The sequence below is a fragment of the Motacilla alba genome, chromosome 4 (assembly GCF_015832195.1).
Source record: "Motacilla alba alba isolate MOTALB_02 chromosome 4, Motacilla_alba_V1.0_pri, whole genome shotgun sequence".
In the NCBI taxonomy this organism is placed as follows: domain Eukaryota; kingdom Metazoa; phylum Chordata; class Aves; order Passeriformes; family Motacillidae; genus Motacilla; species Motacilla alba.
The window spans coordinates 63,250,523-63,267,685 of record NC_052019.1 but is presented as its reverse complement, the minus strand read 5'-3'; positions in this window follow the sequence as shown (position 1 = coordinate 63,267,685).

Sequence of the window (17,163 nt, the reverse complement as noted above, 5' to 3'; positions counted from 1 at the left end):
TTATGACTGTTTTAAACTAAATGATTCATTTCACCACCTCTTACACAGGACTCTCCTAATAATGTTGTTAATTTTTTTTTTAGGAAAGTCTTGAGGAAATCCAAACACCCAAGGAATCTACCTAAGAAGATACTTCATCCATCTAGAAACTTGTTAAAAAGGACTGAGAGAAAGGCTTTTTAACTGTCTCAATGCAGCCCAGGTAGGAATGCACCTGGCACTGGATGTAGACAACAGCTGTCTCACCAGCATCCATAATCTGTACTGGTGGCTTCCTGGCTGTACCTGTGTGCCCTGAATGCAAAAAGCATCTGTTTCACATTTATTCATTTACTCAGATGGCATTATCTACATTACTTGCTACCTTTGGACACAAGACTCTCATTTATAATTCATAGTACACAGATGCTTACAGAGAGTAGAAGCTTTGGCTACATTACCTCTCACTCTTAGTATATTTTGTATTCATGGTGGGTAAATACACAAGTATAAGGCTGCCATATTGTGTATGACTATCTATAATGCATTAGCAAACAGTTGTTTGATCATTTATACTGTCATTCTTTATAGTTGGAGTGATGTTAGAATGGAAAATGAAACAAACTGTGGGTTCATTCTTCTAATTTTCTTCTTCTGCTCTCTCTCTCTCTTTTTGTGCAGAGCTCTTCCCAAGTTTTTCGGACAAGAAGGTGGCTTTATCTCACTTTGGTTTTTGTGCTCTTCTCTTGATATGATCACCATTCAGGACTTGGTCTGATATTCACTAAGTTCACTAGTGCAGCTGGCTTCAGAAGAAGTTCTTTGCTTTCATAGGGTCATAAATCCAGCCTGCTGAAAATATTAAAAAGAGAAAAATACTCAGGCAGGAATAAAGCATATCAGAAAGAGGGAGTGAATGTAACTGCGGAAACATTTACTCAGGATTACATATTAAGCAATTTGCTCTTTGGTACTGAAGGAATATATAGAGAAAATATCTTAACAGTACTTACCAAGAGCCCTCTGAATCCATCAAATGCTGTTAAAAACAACCATTCTGGAACAAGGAGAACATTCTGTATGCCGTGTATTGTTTTTAAAAGCTATTTTTAGAGTGGTAAATATTAAAGAATGTCATTGTCCCTTGCATGAGCTCTCACTCATTTTTTAGGAAGCTTTGCCAGAGATGCTTGACTTAAGAACCCATTAAAATGAAAATATACTCAGGAACCTTGCAGGAATAGTGCTTGAAGGCATGGGCACCAAGCGTGCTTGGCAGCCTGGAAAGCTTACAGAGCTCACAGAAAAGGAATGCCATCACATTAAAGAATTAGCATAGCCCCAGGCAGCAGGGTTTTTTTATGTTGGTTGAGTTTTTTTTGTTTTTTTTTTTTCCCAGTAGACGTGAATGACATTTCCTATCTGAGACACTGCTTAAAATGTCCCTTATCCACATCTAAGTTTTTTATGACTACATTAAAAAGCAAAAGGTTGATTTGTTCCTGCTGACATTTGCTCCTATTCCTCTCTCTCACTGGGCACTATATCTCAGATAAAGCTCTGATGTTCATCTCTCCTTCCACAAGTTTCTCACTCTCTCCAAATATTACTACTGCCTCCTCCTCGTGCTTTTTCTGCTAGGCAGAACTTGTTCTGTCATTCTTCCTGAGGTCTACCAGCTGCCACAAATTCAGCAAAACTCTCACAGAAAATCCTGGTGAAGTCTTTTACCTTCTCAGCAGCGCCTCCAGATCACTCTTTGAAAATGCAAATAAGATATATTAATAAATACAGAAAGAATCTGGGTACCAGTACCTGATAACATAAAATTAACTTCTCTTTTCACTGACCCTAGTCTATGAGAATTGAACTTGGGGAAAATTGAAGAAATAATCACTCAGCAGCCTCATCAATCAAACCAGCAGCTTAGGCTGCTAATTATTCCCTGGTGTGGATACCTTGGCTCTTCTAACCACTCACCAAGGAAACTCAGGTTACTGATTCCACTACATGAAAATAATCCACCTAACTCTCAGTTTCTTTCTCGTGGGAAATCTTCTTGCATAAAGTTCTGACAAAGAACATTTAACTAAAAAATATAGTTGCTGACATCTAAGCTTCATAACATCCTAATGGACTCCATTTTGCCAGTTGCTTTCTGTATAGGAAAAAAAAATCAAACGATCAAAACAGGTCATTTCTCCCCATTAGTCAAAATCTCTGTGTAGAAGCAGCTTACACCTTTGTTCGTAAGGCTGCAAACAGCCTGAAAGGCCAGGTCAGGAAGCTGCTGGTTTTTTTTGGTTCCTTACATCCATGTGGTACAGTTTGAAATTGCTCCATCCATCAGGCTGCTGCAGATTGTTCTTTCAGTCTTTATTAATCACAGTGGACCAATCTGCACCACTGCTGTTTATGTGGGGCAGGAGCAGTCATGACATAGGTTTGGTGGCTTGTTTCTCCACCACAATCAGGAACAGGAGTGTATGGGGATAGTTACCCTTAAGTGTTTTGCATATATGCCAGGAAAAGAAGGAAGTATCCTGTATCCATGCAAGAGCTTCCAACAATTTGTCCCTGACAAACTCCAGATATAGATTCCCATTTTAGAGACTGTGAACAGCTAGGAACAGAGAATGAGTGAATTAGGTCAGAGAGCTGTGAAGCCATTTTAAGTGAGAACTTTAAAATATCATTTTTAGGGTAGCTTGGTAATTTTGTGTAGAGGTCAAATATTCTCCCTCTGACTTTCAATCCACAATTGTGGACTTTCAATCCACAATTCAAAATTTTGTTTGACTTCTATGTTATACTTCAGGAAGTATTACTGCTAATTTTCTACCAAATGATGTTCCAATTTTCAGCAACTGCATCTTGATATTTAAGGGTCATTGCTGAGTGCCTTTGGAAAGTTTGCATCACTGTTATTAGCATTATTTATTCTGTAAAGCATGTGGGAAAACTTCACTGCTACTCCCTAAAAATATTCATGCTGGAGATATTTTTTTCCTGCGATCTCAATGGACGCCTGCTGAAAACTCAGAATCTGGTAACAAAACCTTCATGATACAGAGCCTGAGAATCCCCAAGCATCACTGCAGTCTTCAGCTTAAATCCATAAACACTCAGTAAAGACAGTTATAAGAGATCTTCACACTTTCATAAAAAAACCACACAATTTTGATTTTTTCTTGAAAGCCCTCATTGCTTCACTGTTCTAAGGCCACTTTGGTATAAGGATTTTTTATCTTGGCTGACAACTGCACTGAAGCCTATAATAAGAATCTTCTCCTTTCGCTCTAACAAGCAAATTCCCTGTTTTCTGAGAATCCTTTCTAGGAAGGCAGTTCTGAATGTGTACCAGACTTGAAAAGAAAGCCTATCTATGCTGCCATTTTCACTTTTTTTATTTTTCTAATTTGCAACTCAGCTCACATCCAGCTCGAAGAAGCAATTTTGCGAGCTGAAAATGCTGCAGCTGGTTTCCTCCAGTGCTGCCCGCATTCAGAGCGAGGGAGGCAGCGGTGGGCTCACGCAAGATTGGTTTAAATGGGAAATCAATACTGGTTCCTCAGCTCCTACAAAAGAGCTGAACTGGGCTGGATTGGCTCCAAGCAGAAAAAAGGAGTTAAGTGAAAAAAAAAAAACAAAAAAAACCTGGCTGCCAGTGGGATAGGTATTCTCCTACATACCAGGCTGTTTGGGTCTCTGCCACTGAACCCATCACAAGAAGTCTGAGATAACCTGGCTTACCTCCTACCATCTGTTTTTCAATGGATGATAAATATTGGAAAAAAAAGTTGGAGCCTTTTTATTCCCCAGGCATATATTAGCTTATAAATACATAAATGTTTCTGTTCAGCATCAGTAAGAATTTATACCTTGTACTGTATTAACCAGTTACAAAAGGGATTGAAAACTTATTCTGCAGATGAAAAGTGGAGTCATTGGTGTGATTCCTTGTTCTACAGCTAAGGAGAAATATGTGATCTAATTAGCAATTCCATCACACTTTGCTCAGTGATCGGAACTCAGTTTCACACGCTTTCATTTGACAAGACTTTGTATTTAATCTCTTGTATTAAAATTTTCTATGAAATAAATTTCAATAAAATTTGTATTTCTGAAATCTCTGTTGCATGCTATTTTTTTGCTTAAATAAACTTGAAAGAAAACCCAACAATGACAGTGAAAAAACACTGTACTAAATTAATTGTTGTGTTTTGCTGGATGGTCAGGTCCTCAGTTTGGCTATTCCTTAACCTCTGCTAGTACTTTGTTGGATTCAGAAACACAGGTTCTGAGCTGCCATTTTTGGTTTTATTTAGCAACACACCAAAAATGGAAGGATGTTTTTACTGAAGATCCTTCTTGCACTGAACTCAGATTCTTATGAAACCTGCTGGTCCCCAAGTAGTCCCAGAGACAGAGAGGCAAAGGGTGAATATTACAGGAGAAGGTACAAAAAAGGATTTTTATTTCAAATACACTTGTGCTTTGAGACTCACAAACTTTTATAATACTTCTATAATCAGTAAAAATTAGTGATGGTTACAGGCAGGGACTTTAGGAAGACAGCACAAGGATTCTTTGAATATCAGGCACAATTGGAGGCATAACTGGAGGCAGCCTTGCTAAGTGCAAGTAATGACAGGTTCTAAACCAGGAAGGTAGCTGAGCATAAAGCATATTTCATATTGAGACCACTGACACAAAAAAAATACTTGATTAAAAAACCAGCATCTCTGGTTTTTAGACAAATGGAAAATAGTTTTCTTTTAAGGTCTATAGCTAAAGCTTGTGAATAGTCCAAAACTGCCTGAATGAAATATTGCAAACTCTCTAGAGCATTTTCAAGATTCCACTCTTCTAATACAGTAAAGATGGTTATTTATATTCTCTCCATTCATACTCTTACACAGTTTATACAATTTTAGTAGCTTTCCCAGCTTAGAGATCTTAGATATTGTCTGATATGATAAAGATCAATCCATCAGCAATGAAAGATTGAGCCAAGCTTTGTTTATACAATTTGATTTAGTAGTCATTGTGATTACTCATGTGATCAAGGTGAATAACCATTATCTTTTTGCATATTGACAATGATACGATTATTTATGTCTTTAAAGTATTTCCTTCAGGGAAGCATGGGGATGCATACACTGTGAGCTAGAGAAAGAATGGAGAAATGTGTTGATACTCAGCAAAAGGCAAGGATCAAACAAAGGGAGCAAAAAACGGGAAAAGAAGGTGCTTATGTATTAGAAAGCCCTCTTTAGCCACTTTAAATGAAAGGGTAAAAGAGAAGAAAATAAAAATATATCAGTTCTGAATTTCTTTATGGGGCTTCTTACCTGAGAATTATTTGTTAATTCTGCTGCACTTTTATCCTTAAATTTATATTGCCCCTTTTGTTTAGGGCCAGTCAGAAGAGTGTGCCTTAAATTAGCATCTAAGACTGGAAGTTATCCTATGTATATAAAACATGTTATGGCCTGTGTGTCTGCATTGTAAATGGAAAGCCCGTGTCTTCAGTTTCTAGATGTCAGTTTTCCAGTTACTGTTCTCTGCAGAATTCTTCACAGATTTACCTAAGTATTTGCTACAGTGATCAGAAGTGAGAGGGAAAAAAAGTCTTTCAGAGTTTTCCAAGTTCAGGTTCTGTGTTTCTTCTTATCTTTAAACATAAAGTCTGTGTTGTTTCTTTATGTATATTGACTCACATATTGTCTTCACAGGTCCCTCATGTATTTTGAACGCTAAGCCAATATCTTTTAGAACACAAAACTGTCTTCAAGTTAGCAAAAATGCTTCAATTTCCATCAACTCCATAGATTCGATTTCCACATAGCTTGTTTTGCTGACTGACATCTGTTACAGAATTTTCACTTTGATTTTATGATCTTGGATGTGCTCCCTATGAAAACCACTTTGTCCAACAGGCAAAGTACCATTCACAGGCAAATGTAAATGTCACTGTATGTGGAATTATGTAAAGACGTACCTCCATATGAAGGGTTTGTTCCATTTTCTGGTTCATTATTCACTAGGGACATGATGGGGCTGAATTGGTACGGTTTTTCTAGATTTGCATGTTAAAACTCAGCACCACCAGGGAGTACTTTTCTGCTGGATAAGTAACTCAGGATATCTCCATTTACATGTAGTGAATGCTGCTTAAATGGTATTTAGACTTGTTTTTCTTAATGGCAGCCACTCTTACAGAGCTAATAATATTAATAGATGCAACAGGTGTGCTGATGAATATTCTGTGCAGACTTTGTTTCTTCTTCAATGGATGATAATAAAACTCCGTGTTCTGTAATTGTACTGCATTTTTCAAACTGGAGTGTGTCATCTACACAATCTGTCCTTTGGAACATGTTTTTTATTCTATTAAAATGCTAATCCGAGATCATGGGAAATTTTTTTCTTTCTGACTTCAGGTTCCTGTCCACCCTTCAGAATCCAGACATTTTTCTCCTTACTTTATGGTACTTTTTACTGTGTAAAAACTGAACTGTGGTGCTGAGTATTTTTTTTTTTTTTTGGTCCTAGCGCCTGGTTTCACCTCTTGTCCTTAATCAATTCTGTCCTTAGAATTACTCTGATCTGGTGGAGCTGTTCTTGCATTTCTTCATGTATTTCTCTATGGTTTGAAGAAATGCTTGAAAGAGTAGTCTAAAGTGAAATATCAAGGCTTCATGTAATCTTGTTTCTGGTATGTCAATCTTTAAAATCTCCAAAACTGTTTGCCAGAATTCTTAGTATAATTACGTGTTTACCCATTTTGAATATTCAACACATTTTCACTTTCATTATCACAAAGATAAGTATTCTAGAGATGCTGTAAATTTGGCTAATTTTTATGTGTACTCAAATCCACTCCGTGTAGCCATCTGCAGATAATTTACTCCTGTATTCCTCCACCTGGCTCCATGCAGGATCTCAGACTACACTGAAATTCACTATGGTTTAGAAATACTTCAGTTGCTGAAAGTAAGGATTAGTTGAGATATTCAGGTTCTAGATCAGTCTAATATTTTAGTAATGTAACCCTTTTGTCGGCATATCTTAGCATTTGATTTTTATTTTTAAATGATTCTAAAACATAGTGGCTGTCAATGAACTATCTAAAAAATAAAATATTTCAAGGAATATTTATTCAAATCTAATAGACATTGACTGGTGTGCAAGTGGAATTATGTTGCACAGGCTTCTATCTGAAGCTCATTTGCTTTCTGTTCCAGTCCAGAACTGTGGCTACCTACTTACATGACTGAGGTACAAGTTTCATCGTAACTTAATTTACATCCTCCTTTGCATTTAGCTTAGTGAGCCAAGAAATAGCCAAATGTTTACTTCACCAGAAACTTCCTACACTTGAAAGCTTGCTTATTTGCTCACTTCATTTCTTTCTTTCTATATATTCTTTGTGAACCCAAAGCTTCTTGTGTGTGTAGCAAAGGAAATCAGATTGTCCTTAATTCTGAGAATCAAAGGCTTCCCTGGCTCACAGCTGCCAACCAGCTGGGCTTCCTCTGAGTTTTCCCTCACAAAGAATTTTAAGGGGATTTATTTTCAAGCAAGAGTAAAGCAAAATGAAACAAATATACCTGGAAGTACAGAAGTAAATTTGTATTTTAGGAAGATAAGGGAAGTGTTATCCTCTAAGGACAAGAACAAAGACTTGATATGAAGTGTCAATAGCACAAACTTTACCAAATTTCAGGCAAAAGATCAGGGTATGTTCTGCTCAGTTGTATTAATTTCAAAAGTGCATACATGCCCCTAAAATTCTGAGCCTTTCAATGCCTGAAAAACAAAGAGGGAGATAAACAGAAAAGAAAATAGTAGGTTTGAGTATAAATCAACATTTTGAAATGACCACCAACTATTTTTTTGTTTTAGACAGTAGAATACTTTCAGTCACCAAAGAGAATAAGAAAAGGTGAAGAAAAAAACCCTACACTAAAAAAAAAATTCCTACAATAAAAAGAGAGAAATATACAGTAACAGGAATAATGACAAAAAGTGATAAGAACTTTGTGAAATTTCATACCATATTTCTTACTTAAAGATTGTATTTTCCACTTTTATATATTATGATAAGAAAAGCCATAGATGAAGATATAGTTTAGAATCTGGGCATAAATTATTGCCATCAGGTTTTAGGATAGGAAAAATAGCAAAAAATATAGACAAAAACCTTTGTTTCATATTGAATGCTGAACTATTGTTATTGCCTTATTATATTATAAAATGAAAGACTGATCTGACCTATGGGCTAGTGACTGGTACCTTTTGAAGGAGATAATGTGTTAGTAACATGGAGATTTAATTATCAATTTTCTTTAAAGATAGATGGACCTGAATGGGAAGTTCAGAGAATGGGGACCGAAACTGCTCTCTGTGAATCTGATCATGGGCCCTACAAGTCTCGCAGTCCCTACAGAGCATAGGGACTTTGAAATTTTGACATTATAGACTTTGCCTATTACAAATCTTACTGATTCATGTGTGCATGTCAAGGTGTGAAAGTCTGCAATCTTTGTGGAAACACTTTTTTTTTTTCTGTTCAGCAAAGTACTGTAAACATTTTTCTCCTCAATCACTGTTCTGTAGACATTTTTTGTCAGTATGACTGGATTCTACAGAGCATCCCGGAAGGCATTCTGTGTTTGTCTGCAAAACATGCCTTCTGTTGGATTGGAAGATTCAGACTGTGGATGTAAATGGAGCTGTTCTCTATTCCTCCATTTCCCTCTGACTGCCATTAGTTGTGATCCTGTTCACAACAGATGCTGTTTGATATTTGCCATGCTGTTTGGTAGCCTTGCCATTGTTTTTGTTGGAAATTGCACGTTATGGAAATACTATTCTGACTTTCCATGGTTTGTGTCACAAAGAGCTTTGAGACTAAAGGCTATGCCTAGTGTGGGGAAGAAGGGAAGGGGCTAAAAGGTAGAAATGTTTTTCTTTGCTTACAGTGATGAGCTCCTCTACAGATCCATGCACACAACTAAAACCAATCTGAGCAGTTTTGAGTATTAGATCTGTGGTCTTTTGACTTTTTCTATATTTAAAATGTAAGCAGTTTACATAGATACTGCAAAGTACTGCAAAATCAGCCAATTAGATGGAAATTTTCATCCATTTATGGATTTGATTATTTTTCTTTGTAAATCCACACCTATTTCTAAATCTATCTGAGCAACAGATATGAGGACCCATCAGTGGGTCAAACTACATCTCAACTATAATCTTTAACCAGTTCTTAACCTTCTAGCCCTCACTCCAGGCCAGCATGTGGCCCTTGGTGGGTCGGATTACTGATGAGGGAACTAGAAACATATGCTCAAAATCACAGTTTTCAGTCCAGTTCCCTGAAAGTATTTGAACACTGACAGCAAATATGAGTGTTTTCAGAAATGTGTGCATAAGCTTTTTCAGATCTCTCAGGACATTAATTACCAGGTCTTTGGTCTACTTGAGAGCTAACCAGACATTGAATTATCAACGGGATTTGAACCATCTGTATCACATAGAGTTTTGAAACTTTCAAATCAAGTATGAAACCTTATTAAGGACATAAGTGCACTACTGAAGGATGAGTATTTGTTTGCCTGATGTGAAACGTATTACATGGGTGCGTCTGACAAAAAAACAGAAATTCTTTTCAGTCCCTTAAAGAGGACTCTGTAGGGGAGCAATGGATCTGACATGATTGCATGTGTTATGGTCTTTCACTGTGTTTCTTTTCTAAATTAGCTCAGAAGAACAAACTCAGTATTTCCCTAGAACATGGAAACTAGTTTATGTCCCAAGTACTACACTAAGTATGGGAAATATGCTAATAAATCTGTATTTAGCAATGGCTTTAACACTAAAACATGTATGTTTTAGGAGCACAAAGAAGAGCATATATCTATCCATCTTCATAAAGCAAAATGAAATTTTTTCTTCCAGTAAAATAATGGAATCCATTATGGCTAAATCAACAGGAAAGAAAGACACCAGTATCAATGGAGGTGGTAGGAAGCTTAGCTCTGCCCTTTGCTCTGAACCAGCTGTGGCCATCCCAGCCATCCCTTTTACATTACGGAGGCAATAGGTCCATCAAGGTAAATTATGTTTGGGTTACATTTCCTTCAGGATGACACAAATTCTTGTAGTAAAATCTATGACAAGGAATTATCACAACTCCAGTTATTTTTTTCCTACTAGGTAATTGCACTCACTGAAAAGCACTTGACAGTATTCCTGGTTGAAGCTGTCTGGCTTGGAGTTCCAATTGTTGAGTTCCCTATGGCTGTGTGTGCATAACAAACTGGTGATCTCATATACCTGCTTTTTATATAAATATGTGAGTACTTTTCAAATTTTACTAAGTTTCCATGCCATATGGCCTGTATGATAAACTTTCCAAATTCTGATACCATTCCATAGCTAATAAGAAATTCAAAACCTAATTTAAAACAGAAGCTGTGAGGATCTCTCAGAAGTATTTCCAAGGTGGGCATTCCCCTGCCTGTCTCATCAGTATGGCCTGACAGAAGACAGCTGGCCTGAGAGAGACAGGAGAAAAGAGAATACATTTGTGCCCTACAGAATTTCATATTCGTGGAATCTTATCACAGTTTGTGGTATAGAAGACGATCAGCCAGGGAATTCAAATCAGGGTACTTAAATACCAAGCCATTTGTGACTTCACAAATAGTCCCATTGAAATAATCACTACATGAAATACAGATAATTTTTTTAGTTCCAGTATTAAAAGCCTTAACACCGATTAGGATCACTGTATTTGGCTTCAACACAAATGTTTTATATCTCTTTGTGGACAGGGATGACTTTCTAAAGAAGTGTCAAGTGGTCATGAAGTACACAAAGAAAAAGGTGACTTCTACTTAAATGTTTTAGCCGAAAAAATACCTTTTGAACATACTTTTTGCTTTGCCTCAGGAAATATTATTCATATAAATTTTCAGATTTAATAACATACAAGAATTATCTGGTAAGGTAACATTAACTTATGAAAGATGGCTAAGTGTAATCAAAACATTTTTAACCCTTTAGTTGCACACCTTTTACTCAGCAGGGTATGACTACATCAGCACTGTGTTTATTCCTTTGCAGACTGGAATTGCTGGTGAGCTCTGAGAACCCAGTTTCGGCTTCTAGGTTCAGTGCTGAATTCCCAGCAGAAGTACAAGACAATAAATCCCCTAAAAGCATCCTGCACTCCAAGCCCTAAGCCAGTGGCCTGACTGCTGTATTTAGCAGTGACTGTGGGCACAGAGTATAGGGCTCAGATGCAAAACTGTTTTTATAAGCTGCTTCAAAATTGTTCAAGGAACATTAGAAAGTAAAAACACAGAATGACAAGTGATGTTTGAAAATGCAGGTGTGAGACAATGCAGATTTAGATTCCATTTTCAAAGCCACACGGTGGCAAATTTCCTGCTATTTTAAATTATGGAGATCAATTGTACAAATGCTTTTATTTCTGGAAATTCCATTCTCTAATTGTCAAGATCAGAATTTAAAAAAAAATAAAATCTTAGTCTCCTCTCATGAACAGGACTCTTTTCTGACAATAGCAATTTTTCATGTGCTAAGGGCATGGTTAAGAAATAATTTCAACTAGAATGAGCTTAAATATTGTAAAGACCATTTTACTGTGATTCTTGCAGCTGTCCTGCACAGGGCCAGGAGCTGAACTTTAATGATCCTTGTGGGTTCCTTCCAACTCAGGATATTCTATGATTTCCAAATTCTATCAGATTCGATATTTACTTACAATATAAATTAGTTTTACTGTATTAAATTATGCATAACTCTCAGACCAAGCAGTTAGGCTTGATTCTTATAGAACTGTTTTGGGTTGGAAGGGACCTTTAAAGGTCATCTAGTCTAGCCCCCCTGCAATGAGCAGGAACATCTTCAATTAGATCAGGAGAGTAAAGCTCAAAACGTAACACTACAGTAAGCAAAAGATACAGATTTCATTTTCAGCTCATCCTTGACTATCAGTTTTACCACACATTTTCAATTCCTATGGACACCTTTCAATAGGAATAGAACTTGTCTCACAGATACGATGCACCTTCTTTCTAAAATAATGCTCTGAACTTTAGATAAAAGCTTTGCATTATAAATGTACAAAGCATTCTGCCAGGGTGTGTAATAAATCTGCCTTCAAATATCACTCTGATGTATAATGTATAACAAAAAAGAATAGAAGCATTTTAAAAGAAATAGGCACTATTTCATTTTACTGTATTTAAAATCTTTCCAAATTGTGGCTGGCCAATTCCCAAGAACAGGTAGAAAATGGGTAAGCTCTGCACTTAACTTCCAAAATTTAACAAGGTTCTTTAAATAACAAAGATTATTCACACTTAAAAAAAAAAGGAAAAAAATGCTTTCTTTTTCTCAATACAATGACTACACTCATTTAATGGTGAAGTCATCCCTTTATCTGGTAGTTCATTCACTTCCATTCCTTTCAAAATGTCACACTTTCAAAATATAAGAAAACAAAAAACCTGAAGTGATCCCATGGTGGCTTTCAGCTACTTTACTCTTGAGGGATCTTTTATCTTTTTTTTTTTTTTTCATACTGTACATGCAGGGTTTTTATTTCTGAAAGTATTTGCAGGTAGGTTTATTTTTCATGTTAGAAAAGTCAAGTAACTAAAAAAGTGAACCATAATGATTTTTTTTTAATTTTTTTGGAAAGCTAAATTCGCGTTCACAAACAAGAGACTAGGGAAGTGTTGTTTTAAAAGGAAGAGACAAGACTTTGCTTTCTTAATATAGTGCAATTTTGTTTCCTGAAGCAAAATAAGATCATATTTCTGAGGGAATTTGAACAGGAACTAAGGTTTTGAGGCAATCACAGCTATTTAATTCCAGAAAGTTGTAAATCAGCACTATCATTTTTTGTGCTATTATCTACACTGTTCTTAAACAAATATTCTAAACCCATAAATGTCACAACCCATTGTTCCATTTTATGAAACAAAATACTGACAAAAATGTACTTCTATCAAACACCCAGTCTATTAAAAATTGGACACATTTAATGTAGCCATATTCTTGTTACATAAAGAAACCAGGAAAAAGAGATACAAAAGAATTACAGCATGGTTTTGTACCCTTTATATTAACTCTTATGTGCAGGAGCAGCTCTGTAATATTGATGGAATTAATGATGTGAACACTGTGTAAGTCGGGCTTGCTGAGTCAGATCATATATGACTTGTCCACATAGGAAATCTATTACCAGATCAAAAAATAGCAGCAATTTTACTGTTTATTCTTGTGCTTCATTTCCAGAATTAAAATTCTTGCCATGGTGATAAAATGTAGAAATAGGAAAAGGAAAAAAAAAAAAAAAAAGAAGAATGTGAGGAAGTACTCAAACTCAGTTCTTGGGTTCTTATTTGTAGGATTAGTTCCCTTTTCTCTTATTTAAACATTTTCATTAATAGAAAATAAAATATTAAAATCTGCAGAAGTTACTGAGATCTTAACGAAAAAAATTCCTGACTGCATTTTATTTAGTCATTGTTTTGTTTGTTTCTCATTTTCCTGTTAATATAATTAGTCATATGGCTTTCCCCTTTTTAACATTGGTAGAGAGAAAAACTGAAAGAATTTGCTATTCTAATATAAGATACAATTCATTGTATGCATTAAAATATGCATATCCTCTTCTTCAAAAGGCAGGTTTTGAATGATTCATGAAAAAAGTAATCTACATCAGTAAAAAAACAGCTCTGTGAAATTCACACAAAAACACATTTTAGAGTGAGCAGAATGACCAAAAGAAGTGAAATTTTCATTCTTTCCATTCCTCTTGTTCTTTTTAATTTTCTTCCACCCTGTCCCAAACCATTCTGAGCATGTACACTAATGCTTTTATCTTTATTTTTATATTGTTTGTATCCAATATGCATGGAAGTTTTTGTGCATCATAATCCATTAAAATGTGACTTATGAAAATTGCAAACTGCCAACATACATCAAAGGTAGAACAGACGTGAGAAAGTAAATTTTCCATTTTAAAATTTGCAGGATTTCTACAAATAGTACTTTGGCATTGAGGATAAACCAAGAAAACAAGTCTTAAACAGTGGGACTGATGAAGTTAGCTGACCTACCCATAAAAACTTCCAAGAAAAGCATGCGCTGTTTCATGGTGCCCTTCAGTTATTCTGAACAGTCCTGACACCCTTGGCTATTTCCATAATTACACTTTGTCAAAGAATGAAGTTGCTTCTGAGGAATACAGACTTTTTTATTGGTATGGTTATAATCTCACCTTGTAAAAACAGAAATCAAACCACTATCATATCCATTGGCTATCATTAAATTTAGCCCGCAGTGACCATATAGACCAGTCATCTCTGCCCACATTTACTTCTTGTTTCATATTAATTCACCAGTACAAAGCTTTGTTTTTACAGGATTATCCTCTTACCAGAAGAGGAACAATGACTTCCCAAAGAAAATTCAGTCAATTCGGTGGAAACATTGGCATTGAAAGAGTGATGAGAAAATCACCAGCATTTCTCTTTGTGTAGAACGAATAAGACAGCAGCTAGTAAAACAGATTGCAGATTAACATCCTGTATTATTGACTGATTTATTAATAATCTTCATAATATCTCTAATTTGTACTGTTTGTTTCCCATGAAGAAGTCCACAAGGTGAACTCCTTAACAGGAGACCCTTAATCATGTACATGTTTCAGGTGCCTAGAATTGTATCCATCTGATTGTGTTCTGTAGTCTAATTGTAGTCAATGGATGTCTTTAATAGCATTTGCTGACTGCTAATTTTGCCATGTGGTTCTTTACTTGTAATCTTAGCAAACAAAACCAGTGACTCTCCCTGTTCAACTCTGAGGAATGCTCTTTGCAGAATATGTTTGGGGAAATTCATCACGTGGGTTTCTTTGACTGAATACAATATCCTGAGTAAATCAGGATATATATGACCAAAAGAGTACAATATACTTAAATAAAAAGGAAGGCATCAACAACATCAAGGAATTTTTCACAATTTTTTTTTTTCGCTGCATGTTTTGTCCAAAAGATGAGCACGTTCATCACAGAAATGCTTTGCTTCCTCCCCTGATCAGAATGAGAGGTTGAAACAATGAAAATTATTATCTACACAAATTACTCTAAACACTGTACAAGCAAGAAGTCCCAAAGAGTAAAGATTTACAAGATTTATTTCTTAGACTTAGGAGGGGTTTTTTTTTTTTTTAATTTCTTTACTTTTTAATTCAAGTCAGCTTTACATCTTTCATATGCTAGGACACTTTTCAATTTTTGACAGCATAGAGAGCAGCATGTTAAATAAGCAACGTGAAATTACATTTTTGCAAAAGAAAATTAGGACCAAAATGGCTGATGGGTCTGGTTCTGATCATTTACACCAGTCTCACAGCTCTGCAGCCCAAGCCTAATTAGCAGAGTTAATCATGATTGATCAGACTCATGGAAAAGGGGGATGTCACATTCTCTATTGCCATGACTATGTCTTGGAGCCAGTGAGATGGTAGAGATATGTGATCAGCTCCCTGATTTTAAGGCCAGGACTGACTCCAATGAAATTGGAAACCTCTGCCAAGCAGCTTAGTGTTGTCAGGTCCTGGGCATGGCGCCACTGGAAAATAGCCATGTTGGATTTCTGTTCTGCGGTCCCAGCTCTCCCCACGTGTTGGAAGGAGGCATGGAAATGTAGAGCCCAGCTGTAGTGCAGATGCACCAGCTCAGATGCTCAGATGCACACTCTCTGGAATACTCGTTTCTGGGTTACAGCACAAAGGGACCGAAAAGACAGCTCCTGAATCTGTTATTCTAAACCAAGGAAGTTTATTAATGAAAAAGGAGAAGCAAAATTAGCCAAAACTGGGTGTTCAGGATACAGAACTGCAGACACCTGAGTAAGAAATTCCCAGTGCAGTAAATGGGAAGACAGCCAAATACAAAGGTTGATGCAGAGCTTGAGTCAGGCCTAGCACCACTCCCTGTTTGCTCCAATTCATAAACACCATCAGGATCTTTTGGACGTACTGTAGGCAAGACACACAGTCTTCTATCACATGACACTTTCTTGATATTTTTTATTCCTTCATACCTATAACTGGAAAAAGTTGATAACTGTTTAATTTTCTTTAATTTAAAATTTCATGGGTTTAATCAGATTGATCTAAGTTTGTGTGACTTTACAAATAATTTTTAAATTTTTCACTTTTATTTCTTAATTATAGGTTGAGTGTGTTTTAATTCAAAATATTAGAGGAGCTCTTGATCTGCACATAGCCCTTTTATTTTAAAATGTTTGGTATTTTAACAGCTTATAAAGCCTTTCTTATTCTTTGCTTAGTAGGTAATTGAATTGATTGAATAATTAGTAGGTGATTGAACTGAATGAATAATTTTTGTTATCTACAAACCACCATTTTTCTAATGAAAGAAAAATGAAAATTTTCCAGCCATTTCTAAATTTAAACAACTTAGGTTTACTGTGTTTGCACTTCTTTTGTGTGTCCCTTCTCCGAACACTGTACCAAATTAGCTTACAGGAAGAAATACTGAGAAAAACAAATAGTGGTATAATGGTGGGAAATAATCATCAAGTCAACATTTCAGAACCCAGTGACTACTACACACAGCATAAATCTAAGACTCTGAAGTAAACACATTGAGCTGTTTTTTCTGTGTTGTGTGATCTACACACCTAATTAACCCAACTTTAAGGTCTTAACATTTCACAGCAGATTGCTTGTTAAGTGAAGCAAGTAACAACTTCAGAATTATTTAAAAACATAATCTGTTTTACCAGAATACTTCCCTCACTGTATTACTTACCTGGTCATTTATCTGGGAGAAAATTCGAACAGAAATGTGGTTGTGACTATATTATTTAAGTACCATGGGTGTTGTGAGGTGCACTTTCCACCAACAGGTTATTCACATGAGCTGGATAAAAAAGGTTAACTTAGACACTTCTTTAATCAGCAGCTTTTATAAGCAGATTTACACACTGTGTACTGTGATTTCATGTTTATTTGTACATTGCATCCCACAGCCAGTCCAAATTACTATCAACGGAGAGGAAAGAAGAGCACACAGGATGTAAAATTGCCTATAAAGCATT